Source organism: Loxodonta africana, unplaced genomic scaffold, assembly GCF_030014295.1.
Source record: "Loxodonta africana isolate mLoxAfr1 unplaced genomic scaffold, mLoxAfr1.hap2 scaffold_59, whole genome shotgun sequence".
NCBI classification, from domain to species: Eukaryota; Metazoa; Chordata; class Mammalia; order Proboscidea; family Elephantidae; genus Loxodonta; species Loxodonta africana.
The window spans coordinates 435,035-453,048 of NW_026975316.1; the positions used below are offsets into that span (position 1 = coordinate 435,035).

Sequence of the window (18,014 nt, forward strand, 5' to 3'; positions counted from 1 at the left end):
TGATTACCTCCATGATGGGATCTGCTGTGAGTAGCCAATCAGATCTAAGGGAGTTTCCTCGGAGGTGTGGACTGCATCCAATATAGGTGGACTTTCTGGCAAGGCTCTTGAGCTTTTGCTCACTCTGAATCCTGCAGCTGGCTCCTCTTCATCTGATCTCAAGTTTTTGGGACTTGAACTCTCAGCTTACCTTCCAATTTGGGGATTCACCAGCCTCCGCAGTCTGTGAGCCGCAGCCTGCCAGCTTACCTGCCGATCTTGAGATCTGTCAGCCTTTGCAGCCTGTGAGCCACAGACCTGTTGTATGACCTGCAGATCTTCAGTTCTGCAGTCCCTGCATCTATGTGAGTCAGGAGAAGCCACAAGCCTGACCCATGGACTTGAGACTTACCAGCCTCTACAGCCTCGTGAGCCATTTTCTTGATATAAAGCTATTTATATATAAATATATATATATACACCTCACTGGTTTTGTTTCTCTAGAGAACCCAGCCTAAGATACCAATTAAAAGACAAACATTGGCAGAATGCATAAAAAAATCATTCGATTGCTGTTAAGCTGATGTGACTCATGGTGACCCCTCCCCTCATGTGTGTCAGAGTAGTACTGACACACAAGTGTGTCAGTTCAATGGCTAATTTTTCAAAAGTAGATCACCAAGCCTTTCTTCCAAAGTGCCTCTGGGTGGACTCAAACCTCCAACATTTTGGTTAGCAGCTGAATGCATTAACCGTTTGTACCTCCCAAGGACTACAACATGTATCTATGTTTATTTCTGTATTACTTCTCTTTATACTATATACATACATACACACATACACACACATACATACACACACACATAGACATCCATGAGTGGTTCATACAGATGCTTTGGACTTCAACTAGCAGGGCTCTATTAATTATTGATAGAAAAGTACTGATACCAGTTATAAATGCGTATTTGTCCATTTCCCCTTTCAGATTTATTAGTTTTTGTATTTTGGAGCGCTGTTGTTAGACACGTACACATTTAGGAGTGTTGTATCTTTTTGGAGAATTGAACCTTTATTATGTTATGTCCCTACTTATTCCCAATAATACTCCTTTTTCTGAAGTATAATTTGTCTGATATTAATACAGCCACTGCAGTAGAACTGGATAATTTTCAACCATTTCAATAGGTAGCATAAGATCAAGAACTGATGGTATAAAAGGAAGGAATCGAAGCTGCATTGAAGGCATTGGTGAAAAAACTACCCTCTCTCCACCATCTTCACTAACTCTGACACCAACTGTCCCTCACACAGCACTCCCTACTTCTCTGCCGGGTTCAATAACTCATTGCAATGGCCACACAGAACTCATAGTCCATATTCACGATTATGGGGTTTATTAGGGAAGTAACAGTTATAGCTCAGGCTCAAAGACACTCAGAACACAGTTTTTCTATCAGGACAGCCTCTTCCCTCCTGTGCTCATAGGTGTGCCTCTGCCTGGCCTTGGGCCGGCCTCTCTCCAAAGGCACTCAGCTTTCCTTCTCCCTGGGCCATCATCTCCTATAGCCAGGTCCCTGTTGCTCGGTCTCTCCTGCCATGGCATCTTACCATCTTCAGGGTTACAGCTTCCTCTCTCTATCTCAGTCTCCTGCTTCTAGGAGCTTCTCAGTGCAGGGATCTCAGGTCCATAATATACGCTCGGCTCTTGGCTGTTCTTCCTTGATGGGAGTTGAATCCTCCTCTTTGCTCTGGAACTGGTTCTCTTTGAAGGCAAAATAAACAATCCTCTTGGTGAGCCACAATTACCCTATCACACAGTCCTGCCCAAGCACCAGGGTGGATGTTATAAGACCATGGCTAGAAAGGCCACACAAAGTAAACAATCACATCACAGTACCTTGGACTCATTTTTCAAGTGAAGTACCAAAAATCCCATACAAACAGATTGGTAAAGAATATAATCAACAGCAAGAACATTTTCATACTTATGTTTTCTGTATTTGGAAGAAATCTATAGCACTATTCTTATTTTGCCAATTCAAAGGGATCACAGAGATTAGTGGTAGATGTTGCAGTACCAGAAAACTCTCTGGTAAAACAGTCTGTGAGCAGTCTTACAAACATGGATATTCCACCAGAGTCAAAAGAATGACGTTACATATCATCAAAGAGAACATTTCAAGATCTAGCCTGAAGTACAATGTTGTCACTGATAGGCTAAAATCCATACACTTACAAGGAAGACTAGTTTATATGACTATTCAAATGTATGCACCAACCACTAATGCCAAAGATAAAGAAATTGAAGATTTTAAACAACTTCTGCAGCCTGAAATTGATCAAAGATGCAATCAAGATGCATTGATAATTACTGGTCATTAGAATGTTAAAGTTGGAAACAAAGAAGGAAAAGTAGTTGGAAAATACAGCATCGCTGAAATAAATGACGCCAGAAATCTCATGAAAGAATTTTGCAAGACCAGTGACTCATCCACTGCAAATATTTTTTTTCACCAACATAAACGGCAGCTATACACGTGGACTTTACCAGATGGAATACACAGGAATCAAACTGACTACATCTGTGGAAAGAGAAGATGGGAAAACTCATATCATCAGTCAGAACAAGGCCAGGGATCGATTGTGAAACAGACTGTCAATTGCTCATATGGGAGTTCAAGTTGAAACGGAAGAAAATTAGAATAAGTCAAAAGGGGCCAAAATATGACCTTGAGTATATCTCACCTGTATTTAGAGACCACCTCAAGAACACATTTTACGTGTTGAACACTAACGACTGAAGACCAGACGAGTTGTGGAATGACATCAAGGACATCACACATGAGGAAAGCAAGAGATCCTTTAAAAGACAGGAAAGAAAGAAAAGACCAAAACGGATGTCGGAAGAGACTCTGAACGTTGCTCTTGAATGTCGAGTAGCTAAAGTGAAAGGAAGAAATGATGAAGTTTTGAGTATTGAGACGCCACCAGTGATCCCTCTTACAAAAAAGACCAGAAAAAACAAGTGAAGCGATTATATTTATGACAAGCTAGGAGCCCTGAACATCAAAGGTAAAGTTAGAAAATGGACTCAGCGGCAGGGGGAGGGAGAGACTATTCAGAAGTGGAGAGGAGTTACTGGACCTGAACAGCCAGGAACCCTCAGGCACCGTTCCCTGGAGCGACTGCAGCGGGGCTGGCAGTAGTGTTCCAGAGGCGTTTAGCTCAGGGAAGGACAGCAAGTTGCACAGACTACTCACACCTCCAGAACAAGAGAAGAACGGCACTCTCAGCAAAAGCTAATTACTTGTGTTTATTTTACCACGCCCCCAGCCCCCAAGCCGGCTTCAGTGGCTGTCAACTTCCCTGGGCCTGAGATAGGCCCTGGTACCACTCTGAGCCATTTTTCCATCCTTGAAGAAGGTATAAGTTCACAACTGGGGGAAAGATAATCTGCCAGCTCAATTAAGCTGGGGAGCTCAGGACAGAAGCAGCTCTTGTTCAGGCACAAACAGTCCATGGGCTTTGAATACCTTTCACCCCAGCATGGACCTGTGTGGGCCCATTTCAGGAGAATAGGCCCTTGTCGCCAGACTGCAACTGTTTCAGCTGAACGGTGGAAAGATGGGTGTTTGATGTTTGACACTGCTTTGCCTATTAAACGGCGTCTTCACCTACCCACATCAGGGGCCTAAGGACTGGTGGCTCCACCCACAATACCTAGCCTCCTGTGACAGGGCTCCAAGGGTAAGTAGTACCTCCCAGAACTTACAACCAAAAGCATTGGGTACCCATCGCCCTTCTGCAGAACCCACCCGTGTGCTCTACAGAACAGGGATGCACTTTCCTCACAGACACTCAGAGGACAGCTGTCAGACCCCTGCCTTGATCAGAGCCTGACCCCCTACTGCAGCCAGATACTTCTGCCTACACCAATAACCCCTGCCCCTCTAAGACGGTAGGACAGAGCCTGTACCACACACTTTATGACCAACTACCTGGGCACCTGAGTTGAATGCATACAAGAAAAGTAAATGAACTCCTAGGCTCATATACCTGGTAACAGTGCTAGCCATCTGGTGATAGTACATTAGAGCTTCAAAGGTGAAAATAATCAACCTAGCACACTCAAGCAGCTTATTTGGGAATACCAAAACTAAACAAAGCAAGAAGCTAGGATACAAAAAGCAAGCATAAAATAAACTAATACAATAACTTATAGATTGCTCAGAGACAACAGTCAATATCAAATCACATAAAGAGGCAGACACGGGGGCAGGACCAAGATGGCTGACTAGGTAGAAGATTCCGCTTATACTTCTTGAAACAAAGACTCGAAAAAACAAGTGAACTGATTACATAAAGGACAATCTACAAACCCTGACCATCAAACACAGAACTAAGGAGTTGACCTGAGTGACGGGGGAGCGAAAGCCACGCTGCAGCAGGGACCGCTTCCAGAGCCAGTGTCCCACGCCGTAGCCTTGAGCCCTCGCGGTTTCCTGGTGTCAGAGTGGTGGGGCTGATTGTGGTTTACTGAGACAGGGAAGAACAGATATAGGCCTAACCCTCAGGACCAACCTCAGAGGGGACCCAGGCAGCACACGCAGGCTCCACACAGACGCGGCTGACAGGGAAACGAAAAACTATAGGGAAGCAGCGACTGGTTTTGGAGCCTGGAGTGCAGCGTCCCAGAAAGGAAACCTTGGTGCTGGGCTTTGGACTAAGTGTGGGGGAGCCGATTGTGGCTTCCTGAGACAGTGTGAGCATGGATGCAGCCCTAACCCTCTGGGACAGTCTCAGCAGGGATCCAGCCAGCACACACGAGCGACACAATGCTCTGGAATCTCAGAAAAAACAGTTCTCACCAAACAACATAAGTAACTTTGTATATTTTGCCAGGCTACTCTCTTCTATATATCTGATTCCACCCCTCATTGCCCCAGCCAGCTTCATTAACATTGGAATCCTCTGTGCCAGAGAGTGAAGTGCACTGCTGAATTTTTTTTCTTCTTTCTTTTCTAACCCATTCTCCTGGCCTGAGAAAAGCAGCATTTAACAATCAAAGAAAAAATCCTTCCCTGACTTCCCTAAACTGAAATAACAGTACAGAATCAGCTCCATCCAGGCATTAACAGACCCATAGTCTTTGGCTTTCACCCTACAGGTAACTAGGTGGCTATTACAATGTAAAGGCAATTCTGATAGAGATCTGACCATAATTGTTTTAGCTCAGCAGTGGAAAGGCAAGTTTTGGAGGTCAGATACCTCTCTACCTATTAAACAGAGCCCTCGCTGATCCACACCAGCGAACTGAGGGCTGAGACTCCACCCACATCACCTAGCCACCTGCTAGAGGGGTCTGAGAATAGTGACGCCTACCCAAGCATTGGGTGCCTAAGATACAGCTGCAAAGCCCACCCACCAGAGTGCTCTAGAGAATAGAGCCACACCTACCTCACTGACACTTGAAGGAAGGCTGTCAGCATCCTGCCCTCCTCGAAATGTGACCCCCTGCCACTAATAGAAACTGGTGCATACAACCATCACCACTACTCCTCTAAGATAATAGGTGAGAGCCTACACCACACACTAGGTGACCAGCTATCAGGACACCTGAGCTGATTGTATTCAAGAATAGTGAATGGACTCATACACTTATATACCTGGTAACAGCTCAGGCAAGCTGGTAACAGGACGTAAGTGATTCAAAAGCTACATCAATCACGATACCACAATCTAGTAGCCCATCTGGGTGTATTGTAACAAAACAAAATAAGAAGATAAGACTCAGTGAGCAAATATAAAATATTACAATATCTTATAAATGGCTCAGAGACAGCAGTCGACATCAAATCACATGAAGAAGCAGACCATGATTCCTTCTACAAACCCCCAAATCAAAGAATCAAAATCATTCCCAGATGTAGATACATTCCTAGAATTGCCAAATGTAGAATATAAAAAAATTATATACAGAATGCTTCAAGACATCAGGAATGACCTCACAAATGAAATAAGGCAATCTACAGAAAACACCAAGGAATACGCGGATAAAGCAGTTGAAGATATCCAAAAGATTATTCGACAACATAGTGAAAAAATTAATAAGCTGTAAGAATCCATAGAGAGACAGCATTCAGAAATCCAAAAGATTAACAATAAAGTCACAGATTCAGACAACTCAATAGGAAGTCACAGGAGCAGAATCAAGGAACTGGAATGCAGAGTGGGGGAGCTGGAGGATAAGGCAATTGACACAAATATAGTTGAAGAAAAATCAAATAGAATTTAAAACTATGAAGAAACCCTAAGAATCATGGGGGACTCTATCAAGAATAATTTGCGTGTGATTCGAGTTCCAGAACAGGGAGGGATAACAGAAAATACAGAGAGAACAGTGGAAGATCTGATGGCAGAAAAATTCCCTGGCATTGTAAAAGATGAAAAGATATCTACCCAAGATGCTCATCGAACCTCATACAAAATAGATCCCAAAAGAAAATCACCAAGACATATCATCAAACCTGCCAAAACCTAAGATAAAGAGAAATTTCAAAAGCACCCAAGGATAAACGAAAAGTTACCTACAAAGGAGAATCAATAAGTTTGCACTACTCGGCAGAAATCATGCAGGCAAGAAGACAATGGGATAACATATATAGAGCACTGAAAGAGGAAAAACTGTCAGCGAACAATCATATATCCAGCAAAATTCTAAAACATGAAGGTGAAATTAAGATATTTACAGATAAACACAAGCTTAGAGAATTTGCAAAAACCAAACCAAAACTGCAAGAATTACTAAAGGAAATTCTTTGGTCAGAAAATCAATAATATCAGATACCAACACAACACAAGGTCACAGAACAAAACATCCTGATATCAACCCAGATAGGGAAATCACAAAAACAAAATAAGATTAATTAAAAAATTGCTCAAAACAGGGAATCATTGATGTGATTATGTAAAAGATTACGATAGTGAAAAAAGAGGGACTAAATACAGGAGGCTTAGAAATTACATATGGAGAGGAAACCAAGGCGATACAGGGCGAAACAACTTAGGTTTTTACTTACTCAAACCAGGGTAAATATTAAGATAACCACAACAAGGTCTAACAATTCCATACTTCAAAATAAAAACCAAGATAAACATAACGACTCACCAAAATAAATTCAACTACTATAAAAAGGAGGAACACACATTCTACAAAGAAAAACTCAGCACAAAAAAGTAAATGGAAAATGAAATTGTCAAAAACAGGCATCAAAATGACAGCACTAAACTCATACTTGTCTATAATTACACTTAATGTAAATGGACTAAATTCACCAATAAAGAGACAGAAAGTTGCAGACTGGATAAAAAAACACGATCAGTCTGTATGCTTCCTAAAAGAGACACGCTTTAGAGTTAAGAGACACAAATAAACCAAAACTGAAAGGATGGATAAAAATATATCAAGCAAACAACAATCAAAAAAGAGCAGGAGAGGCAATATTAATTTCCAACAAAATAGAGTTTCAATTTAAATCCACCACAAAGGATAAAGAAGGACACTACATAAAGATTAAAGGGACAATTTACCAGGTACATATAACTGTATTAAATATTTATGCACCCAATGATGATAGGGCCGCAACATTCATAAAACAAATGTTAACAGAATTAAAAAGTGAGATAGACACCTCCACAATTATAGCAGGAGACTTCAACACAACACTCTCGGTGAAGGATAGGAAATGCAGTAAGAAGCTCAATAGAGACACGGAAGATCTAATTCCTACAATTAAACAACTTCACTTCATAGACTTATACAGAACACTCCACACAACAGCTGCAAACTATAATTTCTTTTCTAGTGCACATGAAACATTCTCTAGAATAGATCACATATTAGGTCATAAAACAAGCCTTTGCAGAACCCAAAACATTGAAATATTACAAAACATCTTCTCTGAATGAAAGACCATAAAAGTAAAAATCAATAACAGAAAAACCAGGGAAAAGAAATCAAATGCTTGGAAACTGCACAATACCCTGCTCAAAAAAGACTGGGTTATGGAAGACCTTAAGGAGGGAATAAAGAAATTCACAGAATTCAACAAGACTGAAAACACTTCCTATGAAAACCTTTGGGACATGGTGAAAGCAGTGCTCAGAGGTCAATTTATATCAATAAAGGCACACATATTAAAGAAGAGCCAAAATGAAAGAACTCTCCCTACAACTTGAACAAACAGAAAGAGAGCAACAAAAGGAACTGTCAGGCACCAAAAGAAAGCAAAAAATAAAAACTACAGCAAAATTAAATGAATTAGAGAATAGAAAAACAATTGAAAGAGTTAACAAGGACAAAAACTGCTTCTTTGAAAAAATTAACAAAATTGATAAACCATTGGCCAGACTGACTAAAGAAATACAGGAAAAGAAACCAATAATCTGAATAAGAAATGGGATGGGCCATATCACAACAGATCCAACTGAAATTAAAACAATCATATCAGATTACTACAAAAAATTGTATTCTAACAAATTTGAAAACCTAGAAAAAATGGATGAATTTCTAGAAACACACTACCTACCTAAACTAACACAAACTGAAGTAGAACAACTAAATAGACCCATAACAAAAAAAGAGATTGAAAAGGTAATCAAAACACTCCCAACAAAAAAAAAGCCCTGGCCCTGATGGCTTCACTGCAAAGTTCTACCAAACTTTCAGGGAAGACTTACCACTACTACTGAAGGTATTTCAAAGCATAGAAAAGGACGGAATACTACCTAACTCCTTCTATGAAGCCAGCATAACCCTGATACCAAAACCAGCTAAAGACAACACAAAAAAAGAAAATTACAGACCTATATCCCTCATGAACATAGATGCAAAAATCCTCAACAAAATTCGAGCCAGTAGAATTCAACAACATATCAAAAAAATAATCCACCATAACCAAGTAGGATTTATACCAGGTATGCAAGGTTGGTTCAATATTAGAAAAACAATTAATGTAATCCACCACATAAAAAAAGGACAAGAACCACATAATTTTATCAATTGATACAGAAAAGGCATTTGACAAAGTCCAACACCCACTCATGATAAAAACTCTCAGCAAAATAGGAATAGAAGGAAAATTCCTCAACATAATAACGGGTATTGATACAAAGCCAATACCCAGCATCATCCTAAATGGAGAGAGCCTGAAAGCATTTCCCTTGAGAACGGGAAACAGACAAGGATCCCCTTTATCACTGCTCTTATTCAGCATTGTGCTAGAGGTCCTAGCCAGAGCAACTGGGCTAGACAAAGAAATAAAGGGCATCCAGATTGGTAAGGAAGAAATAAAATTATCTCTATTTCCAAAGACATTATCTTATACACAGAAAACCCTGAGGAATCCTCAAGAAAACTAATAGAAGGGTTCAGCAAAGTTTCAGATTACAATACAAACACACAAAATCAGTTGGATTCCTCTATATCAACAAAAAGAACATTGAAGAGGAAATCATCAAATGAATACCATTCACAGCAGCCCCCAAGAAGATAAAATACTTAGGAATAAACCTTACCAAAAATGTAAAAGAGCTATACCAAGAAAACTACAAGGTACTACTGCAAAAAAAACAAAAGGGACCTACGTAATTGGAAAAACATATCTTGCTCGTGGATAGGAAGACAACATTGTAAAATTGTCCATTCTATCAAAAGCCATCTATAGATACAATGCACTTCCGATCCAAATTCCAATGACACTTTTTAAACAGATGGAGAAACAAATCACCAACTTAATATGGAAGGGAAAGAAGTCGCGGATAAGTAAAGCATTACTAAAAAAGAACAAAGTGGGAGGACTCACTCTGCCTGATATTAGAACAAATTATACTGTCACAGTAGTCAAAACAGCCTGGTACTGGTACAGCAACAGACACATAGACCAATGGAACAATATTGAGAATCCAGATATAAATCCATCCACATATGAGCAGCTGATATTTGCCAAAGGCCCAGTGTCAGTTAATTGGGGAGAAGATAGTCTTTTTAACAAAAGGTGCTGGCGTAACTGTATAGCCACCTCCAAAAAATGAAACAGGACCCCTACCACACACCATGCACAAAAACTAACTCCAAATGGATCAAAGACCTAAACATAAAATCTAAAACGATAAAGATAATGGAAGAAAAAATAGGGACATCAGGAGACCTAATACATGGCATAAACAGAATACAAAACATTACCAAAAATGATGAAGAGAAACCAGATAACTGGGAGCTCCTAAAAATCAAACACCTATGCTCATCTAAAGACTTCACCAAAAGAGTAAAAAGACCACCTACAGACTGGGAAAAAGTTTTCAGCTAAGACATCTCCACCCGGTGCCTGATCTCTAAAACCTACATGACTCTGCTAAAACTCAACCACAAAAAGACAAACACCCCAATTAAAAAATGGGCAAAGGATATGAACAGACACTTCACTAAAGAAGACATTCAGGCAGCTAACAGATACATAAGGAAATGCTCTCGATCATTAGCCATTAGAGAAATGCAAATCAAAACTACAATGAGATTCCATCTCACTCCAACAAGGCTGGCATTAATCCAAAACACACAAAATAATAAATGTTGGAGAGGCTGTGGAGAGACTGGAACACTTATACTCTGCTGGTGGGAATGTAAAATGGTATACAACCACGTTGGAAATCAATTTGGTGCTTCCTTAAAAAGCTAGAAATAGAACTACCATACAACCCAGCAATCCCACTCCTCGGAATATATCCTAGAGAAATAAGAGCCTTTACACAAATAGATATATGCACATCTATGTTTACTGCAGCACTGTTTACAATAGCAAAAAGATGGAACCAACCAAGGTGCCCATCAATGGATGAATGGATAAATAAATTATGGTATATTCACACAATGGAACACTGCACATCAACAAAGAACAGTGACGAATCTGTGAAACACTTCATAACATGGAGAAACCTGGAAGGCATTATGCTGAGTGAAATTAGTAGCAAAAGGTCAAATATTGTATAAGACCACTATTATAAGATCTTGAGAAATAGTTTAAACTGAGAAGAACATATTCCTTTGTTGTTATGAGGGAGGGAGGGAGGGAGGGTAGGAGAGGGGTATTTACTAAAGAGATAGACAAGAACTACTTTCGGTGAATGGAAGAACAACACTCAACACAGTGGAGGTCAGCACAACTGGACTAAACCAAAGCAAAGAAGTTTCCTGAATAAACTGAATGCTTCGAAGGTCAGCAAAGCAGGGGCAGGGGTTTGGGGACCATGGTTTTAGGGGACATCTAAGTCAACTGGCATAATAAAATCTATTAAGAAAACATTCTGCATCCCACTTTGAAGAGTGGCATCTGGGATCTTAAATGCTAGCAAGCAGCCATCTCAGATGCATCAATGATTCTCAACCCACCTGGATCAAGGGAGAATGGAGAACACCAAGAACATAAGATAATAACGAGCCCAAGAGACAGAAAGGACTACATGAACTAGAGACTACATCATCCTGAGATCAGAAGAACTAGACAGTGCCGGGCCACAACCAATGACTGCTCTGACGGGGAACATAACAGAGATCCCTTGAGGGAGCAGAACAGTGGGATGCAGACCCCAAATTCTCATAAAAAGACCAGACTTAATGGTCTGACTGAGACTGGAAGGACCCCAGTGATCATGGCCCCCACACCTTCCGTTTACCCACTACGGGAACCATCCCCAAAGCCAGTTCATCAGACATGGGTTGGACTAGACAACGGGTTGGAGAGGGATGCTGGTGAGGCGTGAGCTACTTGGTTTGGGTGGACACTTGAGACAATGTTGGCATCTCCTGCCTGGAAGGGAGATGGGTGGGTAGAGGGGCTTAGAAACTGGCAAAATGGTCACGGAAAGAAAGAGTGGAAGGAGGGAGTGGGCTGTCCCATTGGGGGGAAAGTAATTGGCAATATGTAACAAGTTGTGTATAAGTTTTTATGTGAGAGACTGCCTTGATTTGTAAACTTTCACTTAAAATACAATAAAAATTATTAAAATAAAAAAAAAAGAAGCTGACCCATGATTGCTTCAACAAGCTCTCAGAACTAAGACTCAAGGAATCTTCTCGATGAAGGTGTAATCCTGGAATTACCGGATACAGAATACAAAAGATTAATATACAGAGCTCTCAAAGATATCAGGAAGGAAATGAGGCAAAATACAGAACAAGCCAAGGAACACAAAGATAAAGCAGCTGAAGAAATTAAAAAGGTTACTCAAGCACATAATTAAAAATTTAATAAGCTGCAAGAAACCATAGAGAGATTGCAATCAGAAATTCAGAAGATTAACAATAAAATTACAGAGTTAGAAAACTCGATAGAAAGTAAGAAGAGCACAACTGAAGAACTGGAAGGCAGAATTACTGAGATAGAAGATAAAACTATTGGGACCAATATATTTGAAAAGAAACCAGATAAAAGAATTTTAAATGAAGAAATCCAAAGAATCATGTGGGACTTTATCAAGAGAAATAACTATGAGTGATTGCAGTACCAGAACAGGGAGGGCTAACAGAAAATACACAGGGAACTGTTGAAGATTTGTTGGCAGAAAACTTCCCTGATATCATGAAAGATGCTCATCAAATTCCACATAAGGTGATCTCAAAAGAAAGTGACCGAGACATATAATAATCAAACTTGCCAAAATCAAACATAAAGAGAATTTTAAGAGAGGCTAGGGATAAAGGAAGTCACCAAAAAAGGAGAGTAAATAATAATAAACTTGGACTACTCAGCAGAAATCATGGACGCAAGAAGGCAATGGGATGACTTATACAAAATATTGAAGGAAAAAAATTGCCAACCAGGAATCAAACCATAACCCTGGCCCTCTGGCCTTAGCCCTCTAACTCTAGCCCCTAAGCCCTAAGCCCCAAAGCCCCTAAGGCCCTAAGCCCTTAGGTCCTAACCCCCAAGGCCCTAAACTCTAACCCTAACCCAAACTCTAACCCCTATACCCTAAACCCTAAATCCTAACACCTAACCCCTAACCACCCTAACCTTAACAACCCTAACCCTAACCCTAACACTCGAACCCTAACCCTCTAACGCTAACCTGAAACTGTAACCCTCTAACCCTAGCCCTCTAATCCTAGCCCTAAACCTAACCCCAACCCCCAAACCCAACGCCAAACCCTAAACCTCAAATCCCTAGCCCTAAACCTAAGAATGGGTCTAAGCCTAATCCTAAACTGTAAACCCTAACACTTAAAACCCTAACACACAAAACCCTAACACCTTTAGCCCTAACACATTCAACCCTAACATCCTAAATGCCAAAACCCTAAACACTAACACCCTTAACCCCAACCCCTAAACCCTAAACTTAAACGCTAAACCATCTAACCCTCTAACCCTAATACCCTAACACTAAACCCTAAACCCTAACCCCAGCCCCCAGCCCTAACCCTCACTCTAAGCCTTAAACCCTAAACCTTAAGTCCTAAACCCTAGGCTCTAAGCCCTAAGCCCTAAACCTTAAGTCCTAAAACCCTAAACTCTAAGCCTTAAGCCCTAAACATAACCCTCTAACCCTAAACTCTAAAACCTTACCCCAGACCCATCCCACACCCCTAAACCTGAACCCCTAAACCCTAGCCCTAACCCCTAACCCTAAACCTCTAAACCATACCCCTAATCTTCTAACCCTAAACCTCCAACCCTAACCCTCTAACCCTAACTCTCTAACCCTAACCACAACACCAACCCCAACCTCTGAACTCTGAAACCCTAACCCCCAACCCTAAGCCTCTGAACCCTAAGCCTAAACCCTCTAACCCTAAACCCTAACCTTCACCCCCTCACACCCTCACCTTCTCACTCCCTCACTCTATAATCTTCTCAACCTCTAACCCCCTCACCCTCTAACCCCTCACCCTCTAACTCCCTCAATCTCTAACCCCCAAACCTCTAACACCCACCCTCTTAGCCCAAACCACATATCCCAAACAAACCCAACACCAACCCCAACCCTAAATCTAAATCCTGACCCCTAAAACCTAACCCAAACCCTAATGACTAAACCCCAAAACCCTAAACCCCCAAAACTGTAAACCCCAAACTGCAACCCCTAACACCTAACCTGTAAATCCAAACTCTAACCTCAAACCCTAAACCTAAGCCTAACACCTAACCCCAACCGAAAAACCCTAACCCAAACCCTAACAACCCTAACCCTAACATCCCTAACCCCAAAACCCTAACCCCAACCCCTAACCCCAAACCCTAACAACCAGAACTCTAACAACCCTAACCCTAACATCCCGAACCTCAAACCCTAACCCTTTTTGTTAGCAGCTGTAGCACTTAACCACTAGCCACCAGGGTTTCCATGAGCAGTCACAGGAATAGACATATGCACACCCGTGTTCACTGCGACATTATTCACAGTAGCAAAAAGATGGAAACAACCTCAGTGCTCGTCCACAGAGGAATGGATAAACAAACTACGGTACATACACACAGTGGAACACTACACGACAATGAAGACCAATGATGAATCTCCGAAACATCTCACACCATGGATGAATCTGGAGCGCATCATGCTGACTAAGTCAATCACAAAATGACATATACACTAAGAGACCACTATCATAAAAACTCATGAAAACATTTACACACAGAAACAATCCTTGATGTTCACCAGGCAGACGGAGAGTGGGTAGAGAAAAGCTAACTAAACAATAACCAAAAAAAACAAACCCACCGCCGTCGAGTCGATTCCAGCTCATAGAGACCCTATAGGACAGATTAGAACTGCCCCATAGAGTTTCCAAGGAGCGCTTGGTGGATTCGAACTGCAGACCTTTGGTTAGCACTGGTGGGTCTTAACCACTATGCCATCAGGGTTTCCAACCAAACGACAGATATGTGGTAACTCTGGTGAAGGAAGAGACGGTACACAAGACTGGGAATCAACCTCAGCCTCACTCTAACCCTAACCATAACCCTAAACCACTTGTGCCCTAGCCTAGTAACCCCAGCCCTAACCCCAACCCCCAGCCACCTAAAACCTATACCCCTAAACCTAACTCCCAAACCTCTAACCCCCCAACCTGAACCCCTAACACCAAACCCTAACCCCTAATCCTCTAACCCTTCTGCATCTCTGGGCCTCTCGACTCTCCGTCTATTTTCTCCCTCCAAATCCTACTAACACTCAGTGGAATTTTGAAGTTTCAGCTGTGCTTTGCTTCTTGTTGTCTCCACCGGTCCCATCAAGGCACTGCATCATTTATTTGCTCTGCTTCACTATTGAGTTCCAAAACCATGGCTTAGAATCACCTGACACTGAACCTCAGCGATTCGGCGCAAGGCCGCGAGAGGGCGTGCGCACCGCCGGTTCTGTTCTGCCCACCAGACCCTCCGAGCATGGGAACCTCCTGGACCTAAGCCGGGACGACCTGGGTACCACTCCAGTGGCGACAGCAGAGGCTTTTCTTCCCGAGGGACCCAACGCCCCAGGGTGCTCTCTCAATACTCCCATTAATGCTATGATTATCCTAACCCACTCCTTCTGCGAGACCTAGTGGGTCCTCGACCAGGCCCAGCCTTCAGGACCCGCAGCCCCCTGCCGTGGTCATGTACAGGAACCTGCAGGGCCGCGCCCTCCCCGCCCAAGCTCTGCCCCTCCATACCCTGATGCCCTGCAGGCCTCTACTAGGTCCCCGCCCAGGGGAGAGTTGTCGCCCCGCACGGGGGGGGGGGCCACGAGGAAACATTCGGAAACCACCCCCCAGGCACGAAGCCGACTACCCGTATTGAGACCGTGTGAGCAGGGCTGCCCCGCCGACTGGAGCCTGCAGGGCATCACTCACGTTTGTCAGCTTCTCACCGCCCTCTGGGCTCAGGGTCCCAGAGCAGCCAATCCCCCCCGGGGGGGGGGCGGTCCGTCCGCAGGGGCTGGAAGATCGGGTTGGTGCCCATGGCCGGAGCGCTTAAAAACCTAACAAACCCTCATAAACCGTCAGCTCCAGACCTTCAAATGTCAGCCCAAGAGACATCTAATCTCCAACCTAAAAAAAAAAACCACACCTGTTGCCATCGAATCAATTCTGACTCATAGCGACCCTATAGGACAGAGTAGAACTGCCCCACAGAGTTTCCAAGGAGCGCCTGGTGGATTCAAACTGCCAACCGTTTGGCTAGCAGCCTTAGCACTTAACCACTACGCCACCAGGGTAACCCACTGAACCCACTGCCACCAGGGTAGAGGCTCCAAATCCCACCAGTTTGAGGAACCCTCAAATCCCCTCAGCACCAGAGACCGCGTCCACAGCTACCGCTACACAGCGCCGCACAAACGTTTAAGTTAACGAACAACATGGGCGCTCAGGACCCCTTCCTGCTACCCCCACCCCGCCACCCAGAGGGGAGCGGGACCCGGCATCCACACTGTTAACAGACACTGAATCGCTGCTGCTTCCACAAGGAGTAGAATCCCCGCGCTGCTCCACAGATTCCCAGGACCCCTTCCTTTCCAGGTGGGGCCGGGGCCGCGCCGACGCCCCAGCCCCGAGAGTAGACCAGCCGGCGCGGGCGAGGGCGCGGGGTGCCTCAGCCTCCCAGGCACAGAGCCCAAAACAGTAAGGGGCAGCGGGGCCTTGGGCGGGGGATCGCTCTCTCCCCGCCCCTGGCACCCTACGGAGTCTGGTGGGGGTGGGACGACGAACGGGGGCGAGTGCCCCGTCCTCAGTCTGGAGTCTCACCCCCCCGGGCGAACTCTGGGCCTTGGTTTCCCCCCCTGGCAGAGGGAGCAGGTGGGGGGCGGGGGGGCAGGAGCCCATCACCCAGCTTGGCCCGCAAACCCGCCCCGGGCAGAGGAGGGACCTTGGCGCAGCCCTGGACACGGCCTTTCTCCCCAAGCCCTTCAAGCCCCCAGGCCCGAGGGCACTCCGCAGCCGGATCCCGCGGCTGGACCCCCCCCCCGCGCAAATCCATGGGGATGCAAATTTCGCGGACCAGCTGCGTCCCCCGGGCCAGAGGCTCCCTCTCGCAGCCCCTAGAGTGGCTGCGTCCGCCCGGCCCCGCGCCGCGTCCGCCCCAGGGGATCACTCGGGACGGGGTACGCCGGAGGGGGCGATGCCAGCTGCTAACCCAACGTCCGGACTCCCCAACCTCTGGAGCCCAGGGGATGCTGGCACTGGAAACCACCCTCCTGGCGCCTTCCCTCCACACCTTCGAGGGGCCGGGCTTGTTCAGTCTGGGAGCGGGTCCCTCCACCCACCTGCCGGAGTTTCCTACCTTTCAGAAACCACGGCACGGAAAGCAGCACGAACACCGTCCGCTCTAAGGCGCGCCATCCGGCCCGGGCCCCTCACCACCCGTCCGGGCGCTTCCGGGAGTAACTGGCTGGACGGCGAGGAACATGGCTGCCGGCCCCGCCCAGCGGCCCGGGTGTGGGGCGGGCGTGGGGGGGTTGGGCCTCCAGAGGGGAGAGTGGGGTCTAGAAGCAAGGACAAGGCCAAGGTGTGCGGGGTGAGGAGACGGGAGACGTCAGGAGAGGGCCCCCTCGCGTGCAGAGTTAAGTATTGGAGGTGCAACGGTTAAGTGCTTGGCTAACTGAAAGGTGGGCCGTTGGAACCCACCAGCTCAGGGGTTGAAAAGATCTGGAGATGGGCTCCCATAAAGATTCTAACCAAACAAAATCCAAACCAGTTGCTATTGAATCAATTCCGACTCATAGTGACCCTACAGGGCAGAGTAGAACTGCCCCATAGGGTTTCTAAGACTATAAGTCTTTACAGAAGCAGACTGCCATGTCTTTCTGCAAATAACCAACTGGTGGATTCGAACTGTCCACCCTTTGGTTAGCAGCCGAGCTCTTAACCATGGTGCCACCAGGGCTGCGCCATAAAGACTGCAACCTAGGAAACCTTGTGAGGCAGTTCTAAGTTGTCATACAGGGTTGATATGAGTCAGAATCTCTTGATGGCACACAACCATGATTGTACTAAGAAAAATTCC

General features: G+C 44.5%; 1 long non-coding RNA gene across 3 annotated transcripts in view; it reads right to left on the minus strand.

Moving 5' to 3' along the window:
- The window catches only part of LOC135229891 (uncharacterized), a 359,848-nt gene extending 342,468 nt beyond the window's left edge, over positions 1–17,380 (minus strand). The window contains exons 1-2 of one of the 3 annotated variants that reach the window (XR_010320559.1): positions 17,292–17,380; positions 1,588–1,741 (exon numbers count right to left, since the gene is read on the minus strand). This is a non-coding gene — a long non-coding RNA (uncharacterized LOC135229891). Of the gene's footprint in view, positions 1–1,587; positions 9,762–15,865; positions 16,430–17,291 lie in introns of those variants that run through there. The other 2 variants (XR_010320558.1, XR_010320557.1) reach the window with 2 other exon arrangements.
- Between the last annotated feature and the right edge of the window lie 634 nt (positions 17,381–18,014).